Genomic DNA, 11,687 nt, shown 5'->3' on the forward strand with positions numbered 1-11,687 from the left:
GATTACCCAGGTGCCAAGGCAAGAGACTGAAGGCACAAACTGTTTCAGTGTAATAAAGAAAATAGTTACAATAAGAATAGTTATAATACAAATTAGATATAGACATGATCATGGACATTATCAATCATTAGTATAAGCATTATTAATCATTAGCCTTTAATATTACTGTTTAATTACTGATATAACAAAGGAATAACCGGCGGGTATAGGGTCAGGTGCTGAAGAGACATTGTGAGAAGTGACCAAGAAGGCAAGAGGTGAGCCCTCTGTCACGCCTGCATAACGGCCGCTTGAGGGCTCCTTGGTCAAGCGGTAATGCCAGTGCCTGGGAAGGCACCCGTGACTTAGCAGACCGTGAAAGGGAGTCTTGCTTTACTTGGAGGAGTCAGGGAACACTCTGCTCCACCACCTTCTTGTGGGAGGCTGGCTATTATCCAGGCCTGCCCGCAGTCATCTGGAGGCCTAAACCCCTCCCTGTGGTGCTGTGCTTCAGTGGTCATGCTCCCTGTCCACTTTCATGTTCCTCCTGTACTCCTGGTTCCTCTTTGAAGTTCTTAGAAGATAGCGGTAGAAGAAACAGTGAAAGTCTTAAAGTCTTTGATCTTTCTGATAGGTGCATAGAAGAAAACGCAGATGTATGCTGCCTTCTCTCTCTGCTTCAGCTACCTAAAAGGGAAGGGCCCCCTGTCCCATGATCATGTGACTTGCTTGACCTTATCAATCACTTGGACAACTCACCCTCCTTACCCTGCCCCTTGTCTTGTATAGAATAAATATCAGCCCGCCCAGCCATTTGGAGCCACTACCGGTCTCCGCGTCTTGGTGGTAGTGGTCCCCGGGGCCCAGCTGTTTCTCTCTTTACCTCTTTGTCTGGTGTCTTTATTTCTTATCATCTCTCATCTCCACACATGGGGAGAACACCCAATAAGCCCCATAGGACTGGACCCTACAATAAATGAATAAATTAACTGAATATTTACATGAGTGAACTTGTTAATTACAGAAGTCAGCTTAGCTGAGTTTCACCCAGTGTTTTCCAAGCTCTATGGACCACTGCACTACACAGATCCCTAGGACTAGAGCCCTACAGATGTGCTTTAGAAAAAAAGTAAAGAGACAAAAATAAAAAATAAAAAAATTTTAAAAATATACAAATATACTTTGGAAAATGTAGCCCTTTCCCAGAATGGTAAAGCAAAAGTGAGTGACTGAGAAGGCAAGGACGATGACAGGACACATTTCTGGGATCTGAGTTTCACGGGGGCTTCCTTAATTTAAAACATTTTTTTTTTTTAAATCAGAGTCTTGCTCTGTTGCCCAGGGTGGAGTGCAGTGGCTTGATCTTGGCCCACTGCAACCCCTGCCTCCCAGGTTCAAGCAATTCTCTTGCCTCAGCCTTCCCGGTAGCTGGGATTACAGGCGTATGCCAACACGCCCGGCTAATTTTTGTATTTTTAGTAGAGACAGGGTTTCACCATGTTGGCCAGGCTGGTCTCGAACTCCTGACCTCAAGTGATCTGCCCTCCTCAGCCTCCTAAAGTGCTAGGATTGCAGGCGTGAGCCACCATGCCTGACCTAATTTAAAACATTTAATTCAGCTCCAAAATGAGCCCTAAGAGATGAAAAAGCAAAAGCATTCTTGACCAAGTAGATTCTATTTTTTAAAAAGAAATATAGCAATCTCTGGTGCCATTTTGTGTGCAGTAAAGCGGTGAAGCAAACATCCCCCATAGAGGTGATTGTCACACGCGTCCGTGTGAAGAGAGTCCATCAAACAGGCTTTGTGTGAGCAACAAGGCTGTTTATTTCACCTGGGTGCGGGTGGGCTGAGTCCAAAAAGGAGTCAGCAAAGGCTGGTGGGATTATAAGTAGTTCTTTAGGTTTAGGATAGGCGTACAAAGTATATTCTTAAGGGCAGGGAGAATATTACAAAGTACCTTCTTAAGGGCGGGGGAGAATATGTGTATCAGTTAGGGTGGGACAGGAACAAATCACAATGGTGGAATGTCATCAGTTAAGGCTATTTTCACTTCTTTTGTGGATCTTCAGTTGCTTCAGGCCATGTGAATATATACGTGCAGGTCACAGGGGATACGATGGCTTAGCTTGGGCTCAGGGGCCTGACAGTGGTATCAATCTCACTCCTCACATCCAAAGAAATGTCTGTCACTGCAAAGGTTGTAGCTCCCACACCCTAAAAGATTAAATTTCTCTCAAGTCATGATTGTATTCCGTAACGATTCTATCTAATGGTGCTTATAGCAAAAGTCAAGAAAATTGCCTATTGCAAACTCAGTTCCAGTTTCTGATTTTTGAGGGATGTGTTTAGACTACTGCCCCCCTTGTTTGCATCTAAAATTTCCATCCAGATGAACAGTAAGCAAAATAAGTGATCATGGAAAAACATACTCAAGAGGCACAAAAGACTTTTCGATAGCAATGGGAAAAGCCTTAGCCAAAATGAGGGCTTACATTTGCAACGTGCCCATTCCATGTCAGATACTCTTCTAGGTACTTCTCACGTGCAAACTCATCTAATTAGGGGGTGGATCTTATTATGATTCCTGTCTTACAGATGAGCACATTGCAGCTCAGAGAGGTAGAGTAACTGGACCCTAGACACACAGCCAGTAAGGGTGGGAGCTGGCATTGGATCATAGTCTTAATGTTGTAACCGAGTGAGTTATAGAGAAACGCCACACTCTGAGACTAATTCAGGAGTCCTTTACTGCCGGCGACCGAGAGACGGCTAGAGCTCTAAAACTCTGTCGGCCTCGAAGAAGGGGCTAGATTTCCTTTTATATCTTGGTTTAAAAAGGGGAGGGGGAGCCTAGCTGAAGCAATTTTACAGAAGCAGAACAGGCAAAAAGTTAAAAGATAAATGGTTACAGAAACAGTTACAGAAAAATAAACAGTTCCAGGTGCAGGGGCTTAAACTATCACAAAGAGATAAATGCAGGGGCTTTGGGTACCATCAACCGAGCGAGTTCCCAGGAGCTGCTGGTACAGCTTGCCTCAGTATCTTATCAGTAAGTGCATTCCTGGACGTGCTTGGAGTCAGCTTGCACCAGTTATGTCCTTAAGGGAGGAGGATAAGGGGCTGCAAGTGAAGAAACCAAAACGGAGTCTGTCTGGCTCTCTCAGCTAAGTGAGAGTCAATCAGGCTAAAACAAGGTAGGGTATCACATTAACACTACACTCCACAGCGTTAATAATTTGCAGTAATCACCAATGCTACTTTTAAGAAGTTTTAATATGCACTTTGGTTATCCATTTATAACTTTAATACTAAAGTTAATTATCACGAGGCCAGTCACGGTGGCTCATGCCTGTAGTTAATACAAAAATTAGCCAGGCATGGTGGCATGCACCTGTAGTCCTGGCTACTTGAGAGGCTGAGGTAGGAAAATTGCTTGAACCAAAAAGGTGGAAGTTGCAGTGAGCCGAGATCGCACCACTGCACTCCAGCCTGGGTGACAGAGTGAGACTCAGTCTCAAAAATAAATAAATAAAAAGTAAAAAAATAAAGTGAATTATCTGGTAGAAGTATAGGAGGTATGGAGGGAGAAAGTGTCTACACCCAAGACACATTAGAGTCTTTCCTGAGGCACTTAAGTCCCAGACCCTGGGACACTAAACGACACAAAAGGCAAGAAATAGCTACCATTTTGCAATTCCGTATTATTCCAAATATACCTCTAACTGCCTTTTTTCATGCTCCTTGTATTTGCTGAAGAGGTTTAAAACAAAGAGTAAACTGCAATGCCAGCTCAACTTGCATAATTCTAATGAATCAATTCCAAACAACATTCAAAGCAGTAATATCCTCACCCTCACTTCCTCCAGGCCCACCCCTAAATCAAAAATAAAAAATGGCTTGATCCCTTTACAAACACTGGACTAGGAACGTCACTTATAATATCTCATTTAATCCCTAGCTTAAACTGACAAGCAAATATTAGTTCTCATTTTACAAATGAGGAGACTGAGGTTCATAGTGGTTCAGTGTCTTGCCCAAGGTCACACACCTAGTAAAGGACATGAAGAGGGTTCTGAACCACGTCTGTTTTCAAAATCTCCAGGTTCTGCTGCCTTCTGTATTTCAAGGTGGTTTCACCAGAGAAATCCCCCAAGCCCCAGAAGGAAAAACAAACAAAAAAACAGTTATATTCCAATGTCCTCACAAGAACTGGAGGCCGGAGGCCATGGCTCATGCTTGTAATCCCAGCACTTCGGGAGGCCAAAGCAGGAGGACTGCTTGATCTCAGGAGTTCAAGACCAGCATGGGCAACATGCCGAAACCCCGTCTCTACCAAAAATACAAAAATTACCTTGGTATGGTGGTGCATGCTTGTAGTCCCAACTATTTGGGAGGCTGAGATGGGAGGACGGCTTGAGCCCAGGAGACAGATGCTGTAGTGAGCTGAGATCGTGCCACTGCATTCCAGACTGAACAACACAGCAAGACTCTGTCTCAAAAAAAAAATTCATTTTAATTTTAAAAAAAGAACTGGAGATAGTATAAATGTTATTAAACTTGAGTGCTGCTAGTTGAGAACTGTGACCAATTAAATAGCTACTTCCTCTGTTCTGAACTGCATCTGGCCTGTTGATGAGATTGGCAGATCAGCGCTTTGAGCCGTAATGTGAAGAATCTCAGGAGAAGAAAAGAGCAGATAATGGCACTTCACTATGGGTGGGGCTCAGTGGAGAGGCCAACACTTGTAAGAATTGTGTTAATAGCAACGTTTCTGGGATCCTTCCAGTCAACCAGAATGTGACATGTAAAAAGAAGTTTATTATTTTTCCATATTAATACTGATCAAGTGCAGACATAAAACCTCTCTGCAGGTTTCATTTCTTTTGGATACAGGCACACTTTGCCATTTTCAAACACAAAATCTCTGTGACCAATGCTTGCTCATGAAAGGCTAATAATAATGCATTGACTGCTACAAGCTATTTTTTGTTCTGGCTGAAAATTTGTGACACTCCCTAGGTGAAGCTTTTCTTCCAGGGTTTTTACAAGGTCACTGCTGTTTTCTAGGGCACTCGTCCCAAACTGTGGAGGTGAGAGTAGTGCTGGACATGTGTCGATGCCAGAACGTTCATCTCGATATTTGAGTCAGAGTTTAAAATTCTTTTTTTGTTTTTTTCTTTTCTGACATGGAGTCTCGCTCCATCGCCCAGGCTAGAGTGCAGTGGCGCAATCTCAGCTTACTGCAGCCTCTGCCTCCTGGGTTCAAGCAATTCTCCTGCCTCAGCCTCCTGAGTAGCTGTGACTACAGGCGTGCACCACCACGCCGGGCTAATTTTTGTATTTTTAGCAGAGATGGGGTTTCACCATGTTGGTCAGGCTGGTCTCAAGCTCCTGACCTCGTGATCCACCCGCCTCAGCCTCCCAAAGTTTTGGGATTACAGGCGTGAACCACTGTGCCTGGCACAATGAACTGGTTTTGAACAACTTTTTTGTCTCAAACACTGCCCTTGACACTGGAGTTAGACCAGGGAAAAAGGACCAAGTTGGCCTCCATGGAGCTTATATCCTAGTGGGGCAGGAAAAAAGATTTTTAAAAGATAAATTAAATAAACGAATTAACATTTGGAATGGGTAGAATTGTGTCCCCCAAAAAGATATGCTCAAGTCCTAACCCCCAGTGACCTTATTGGAAAATAAAATCTTTATCGATACAATCAAGGTAAGATGAGGTTATACAGGATTCGGTGGGCCTTAAATTCAGTGGCCGATGGATCCCTTTATAAAAGGAGGAGGCCGGGCGTGGTGGCTCACGCCTGTAATCTCGGCACTTTGGGAGGCTGAGGTGGGAGGACCACTTGAGCCCAAGAGTTCGAGACCAGCCTGGGCAACATGGTAAAACCCTGTCTCTACAAAAAATTAAAAAATTTGCTGGGTGTGCTGGCATGTACCTGTGGTCCCAGCTACTTGGGAGGCTGAGGTGGGAGCATAGCTTGAGCCTGTGAGGTTGAGGCTGCAGTAAGCCATGATAGCACCCCTGCACTCCAGCCTGGGCAAAAGAACAAGACCCTGTCTCAAAAAATAAATAAATAAATATGAAAAAAAACCATATATATATGTGAGGGTAATTTGGACACAGACAGACATGGGAGGAGAAGCCCACGTGCAGATGGAGGCCCAGATGGGACTGACCCATCTACAAATGGAGGAACCCCGAGGAGTGCTGGGGCCACCAGAAGCTGGGAGAGGCAAGGAGACATTCTCCCCCAGAGCCTCACGGGAGAGCGCAGTCATTCCTAACTTCGATCTCAGACTTCTGGCCTCCAGAACTGTGACGGAATAAATTTATGTTGTTTAAACCTCCAAGTGCCTGGTACCGTGTTACGGCAGCTTCAGGAAATAAATATAGCAGCTAATAGGAGTCTCAGACAGTGATAAATGGCATGAAGGAAATGAAGCAGGGGTCCGGGCGCGGTGGCTCATGCCTATAATCCCAGCACTTTGGGAAGCTGAGGTGGGCAGATCACTTGAAGTCAGGAGTTGGAGACCAGCTGGGCCAACATGGCAAACCCCATCTCTACTAAAAATACAAAAATTAGCCGGGCATGGTGGCAGGTGCCTCTAATTCCAACTACTTGGGAGACTGAGGCAGGAGAATCACTTGAACCCAGGAGGCGGAGGTTGCAGTGAGCCAAGATTGCACCATTGCACTCCAGCCTGGACAATAAGAGGCCTCTTGTTCAAAAATTATTAAGAATTTCAACATGGGCCAGGTGCAGTGGCTCACACCTGTAATCCCAGCACTTTGGGAGGCTGAAGCGAGCGGGTCACTTGGGCTCAGGAGTTCAAGACCAGCCTGGCCAACATGGTGAAACCCCATCTCTACCAAAAATACAAAATTTAGGCAGGCGTGGTGACGCGTACCTGCAATTCCATCTACTCACGATGCTGAGGCACAGGAATTGCTTGAACCCAGGAGGTGGAGGTTGCAGTGAGCCAAGGTTGCGCCACTGCACTCCAGCCTGTGTGACAGCAAGACCCTGTCTCAAAACAAACAAACAAACAAAAAAGAATTTCAAGATGGTCCGGGTGCAGTGGCCCATGCCTGTAATCCCAGCACTTTGGAAGGTGGAGACAGGAGGATCGCTTGAGCCCAGGAATCCAAGACCAGGCTGAGCAACACAGCCACAGCAACATCTCGTTTCTATTTAATAAAGAAAGAAAAAGAATCTCAAGATCGTGAACTCAGAACACTAAACCAAGTGAGGGGCCTTTTTGAGCATGGGCCCTGTGTAGCTGATAGAGACCCCTACCTTATCTTTCTGCATTAAACTGTTCAGCACTTTCGTGTTTGCCTGGGTAAGAGATCTTTCACTTTTCACCTGGAACACGGAGCCCTGTTCTTTGGTGTCTGTGTCCCCGATGGTGCCCTCACACTTTGCACTTGAATAAACTCTTTCAACTAGATCCTGAGCCTTTGATCATTTTAGGTTGACAAAAACCTAACGCAGCCTGACCTCTATGGTTTGAAGAGCTCACAGTATGTGTGAATGGATAAAAAAAACTCTTTTTTTTTTGTTTGAGACAGTGTCTCATTTCATCACCCAGGCTGAAGTGCAGTGGCGCAATCTCAGCTCACTGCAACCTCCCTCTCCCGGGTTCAAGCAATTCTTGTGCCTTAGCCTACTAACTAGCTGGGATTACAGGTGTGCACCACCACACCCAGCTAATTTTTGTGGTGTGATCATGGTTCACTGCAGCCTTGAACTCCTGGGCACAAGCGACCTTCCTGCCTTAGCCTCCCAAGTAGCTGAGACTACAGGTGCATACTGCCACACGTAGCTAATTTTTAAATTATTTGTAGAGATGGAGTCTCACTCTGCTGCCCAGGGTGGTCTTGAACTCCTGATCTCGTGATTCTCCTACCTCAGCCTCTCAAACTGCTGGGGTTACAGGAATAAACCACAATGCCCAGCCTTGCTTGTAATTTTTAATCATTGGTTAGGTTTAGTGTTAGATTAATGCATGATTCACAAATCTAATTTGACATGTCAATTCTTTGTGTCAACACAGTTTTCTTTAAAAAATTTTCCCCCAAATGAGAATTACTTGAAATTTTGAAAGTAAAAGAAATCTTTCTGAAATTAATTGAATATTTGAAAGTAAAATAAAATAGGTATTCATCCTTAAAATTCTGATTCATATTGTCAAACTGTCCTCCCTTCAGAGACATTTTCACTTTCAATCATACACACAGAGCATGAGTGTGCCGCCTTCACATCTACCAGACACCAAACTAGGCTCTGTATCATCCTTACCACCATGATCAGTGGAAAATAAAAGCACTCATTTCTGTAGCAATGGTAATTACATAGTCTGGGGTAGAGAAATCAGTTAAGTCCCCCAAAACTAGGATGCCGTTTGCTGGGAGGGGGTTGGAAGAATGCACCAACTGTCTATCAGCCATTTCTCTACATCTGCCTTCCCAGTGATTTATCTGTAGGCACCTGCTGATCATCCATCTCATCATGCCTGGCAACAACTTTGGAGAAACCAGACTGTCAACAAGAGTGGAAGCTTCAGCCTGGGCAACAGGCCGAAGACCCCATGTCTACAAAAATAAAAAAAATTATCCAGTCTCAGTGGCACATGTCTGTGGTCCCAGCTACTTGGGAGGCTGAGGTGGGAAGATGGCTTGTGCCCAGGAGTTCAGGGCTGCAGTGGGCTGTGATTGTGCCACTGCACTCCAGCCTGGACAACAAGACCCTGTCTCAGAAAAAAAAAAAAGAAGGCTGGGCACAGTGGCTGATGTCTGTAATCCTAGCACTTTGGGAAGCTAAGGAGGATGGATCATTTGAGGTCAGGAGTCCCAGACCAGCCTGGCCAATATGGTAAACTCTGTCTCTATGACAAATACAAAACATAGGCCGGGCGCAGTGGCTCATGCCTGTAATCCCAGCACTTTGGGAGGCCAAGGCGAGTGGATCGCTTGAAGCCAGGAGTTCGAGACCAGCCTGGGCAACATGGTGAAACCTCGTCTCTACTAAAAATACAAAAATTAGCTGGGTGTCATGGTGCGTGCCTGTAATTCCAGCTGCTCAAGAGTCTGAGGCATGAGAATTGCTTGAACCCAGGAGGCAGAGGTTTCACTGAGCGGAGATCATGCCACTGCACTGCAGCCTGGGCAACAGAGCAAGACTCCGTCTAAAAAAAAAAAAAAAAAAAGAGCCGGGTGTGGTGGCGCACGACCTGTAGTCCCAGCTACTTGGGAGGCTGAGGCATGAGAATCCCTTGAATCCAGGAGGCAGAGGTTACAGTGGGCAGAGATCGCACCACTGCACTCCAACCTGGGTGACAGAGTGAGACCCTGTCTCAAAAAAAAAAGGAAGAAAGCCTTTAGGGCCAAGTGGAAGAGTTCTGTGTGCTATAGATGCAAGAACACCAGAGTAGGGGTCAGGAGCCCTGGCATTTGCTCTCTCAGGCATGCCAATTGCCTTTTCTGGGATATACAATACCCAGGACTATAGGTCAGAAATGAAGGCATTTCTGTCTAGGCACAGTAGCTCATGCCTATAATCCCAGCACTTTGGGAGACTGAGGGGGAGGATCGCTTGAGGCCGGGAGTTTGAGACCAGCCTGGGCCACACAGCGAGAACTCGTAGCAATATTTTTAAAAAAGAAAGAAAGAAGGCCAGGTATGGTGGCTCATGCTTGTAATTCCAGCACTTTGGGAGGCCAACGGGTGGATCACTTGAGGTCAGGAGTTTGAAAGCCTTTCAGAGATAACAGCCAGCTCTATTTATTTATTTATTTTAAGACAGAGTCTCGGCCGGGCACGGTGGCTCACGCCTGTAATCCCAGCACTTTGGGAGGCCGAGGTGGGTGGATCACGTGAGGTCAGGAGTTCGACATCAACCTGGCAAACGTGCTAAAACCCCATTTCTACTACAAACACAAAAAAAAAGCTAGGCATGGTGGTGCACCCCTGTAATCCCACCTACTCGGGAGGCTGAGGCAGGAGAATTGCCTGAACTAGGGAGGCAGAGGTTGCAGTGAGCCAAGATCGCGCCACTGCACTCCAGTTTGGGCAACAAGAGCAAAACTCCGTCTCAAAAAAAAAAAACAAGAGTCTGGGTGACAAATCACCCAGAGCTAGGAGGATTAAGCTAATGTGGGATGAAGGACCATTTGGACACTCTAATGGCACTTCTTCTCAAAAAAAAAAAAATTAAATAATTGCATATGCATATACATGCACGTGCCCACATATAAATATAATTCAGCCTATAAATTCTGGTGGATTCACTGACACCTGAAGCCCACCCTCAGATCCCCAATTTAAACATTTTTCATTAATAGAAAACATACTGTCATTGCACTAAGCCATTTTGTTTTGAATCCTTATACCAACCCTTCAAGTAGAAATTAATAGTTTCATTTTATATAGGAAGAAAGCAACACACCAACACACAGAGTTAACAAAACATGCTCAGATCACATTGCAAGCCAGCATCACATTAGTTAGGTTCTTTGAGTGCAAGTAACAGAAATTTGTTCTAGCAAACATGTGAAGAAAAGGGATGAATGGCAAGGATATCAGGTAACTTGAAGAATCAAAAAAAATGGCTGTGGCTAGGCACAGTGGCTCATGCCTGTAATCCCAGCACCCTGGGAGGTCAAGGCGGGAGGATCACTTGATCCCAGAGTTCAAGCCCAATCTTGGCAACATAGTGAGACATTGTCTCTACTAAAAATTAAAAAAGTTAGCCGGGCACGGTGGCACATACCTGTAGTCCCAGCTACCCAGCACAGAGGCAGGAGGTAGGGGCTGAGGTAGGAGGATCGCTTGAGCCTTGGAGGTTGAGGTTGCAGTGAGCTGTGATCACACCACTGCACTCCAGCCTAGGTAACAGCACAAGATCCTGTCTCAAAAAAAAAAAAAAAAAAAAAAAAAAAAAAAGGCTGTGAAGTTGGGCTCGAAACAGTAGAAATCAGAGCAGCTCTACAGCCCTGTTTTTATTTCAAACTTTATATTACCGTCCTCAGAATGTATTGCCCTGAGCTGTTGACAAAGACTCTCTCCTTCACCAAACTTTAGTCAGGCTCCTCTGAACCCTCTTCCTAACTTGGCCTTGACCTTTGGACTTCCTTGTTTGTCTTTGCATCTCCCAGTTTTAGCAAATTTTCTGTCATGTTGATTTAGCCAGAATCCCCACATGCGATAGCTGACGATCCTCAAATACTTAATCAAAGTCTTCTTCCCCACAACCCCCAGGTGATGTCTGACCACCCTAGCTTGGCTTTAGCAAGAATCCTATTAGGTCATTTTTAGCAAGAATTCCTCTATCCTCTAATTAATAGTAATTTTCCATCCACTAATCCTTCCCACCACAACCCTGCCCTTTGGCTATAAACCCCCATTTTTCCTTGTTGTATTTGAAAGTGATCCCAGTCTCGTTCTACTGCAAAACCCCACTGCAGTGGTTTCTTGGACAAAGACTTTTGCACTGTTCTTTAACAAGGGTCAGAATATCTTCTCCTGGGGAACTGCTTTAACCTGGGTGGCGGAGGTTCAAGTGAGCCAAGATTGTGCCACTGCACTCCAGCCTGGGCATCAGAGTGAAACTCCGTCTCAAAAAAAAAAAAAAAAGAAAAAAATATTTTCTCTTGGGGTGAGTCATATGTCCACACATGGCCAAGGAAACTGCCA

At 45.1% G+C, this 11,687-nt stretch overlaps 1 long non-coding RNA gene across 1 annotated transcript; it reads right to left on the reverse strand.

Annotated features, from left to right (window-relative positions):
• Positions 1 to 1,786: 1,786 nt before the first annotated feature.
• On the reverse strand, positions 1,787 to 10,903 carry LOC129137275 (uncharacterized). The gene is made up of 3 exons (XR_008539735.2): positions 10,765 to 10,903; positions 4,332 to 4,469; positions 1,787 to 3,100 (listed from the first exon to the last, which is right to left on the reverse strand). It is a non-coding gene; the product is annotated as an uncharacterized LOC129137275 (long non-coding RNA).
• Between the last annotated feature and the right edge of the window lie 784 nt (positions 10,904 to 11,687).

This window comes from Pan troglodytes, chromosome 18, assembly GCF_028858775.2.
Source record: "Pan troglodytes isolate AG18354 chromosome 18, NHGRI_mPanTro3-v2.0_pri, whole genome shotgun sequence".
NCBI classification, from domain to species: Eukaryota; Metazoa; Chordata; class Mammalia; order Primates; family Hominidae; genus Pan; species Pan troglodytes.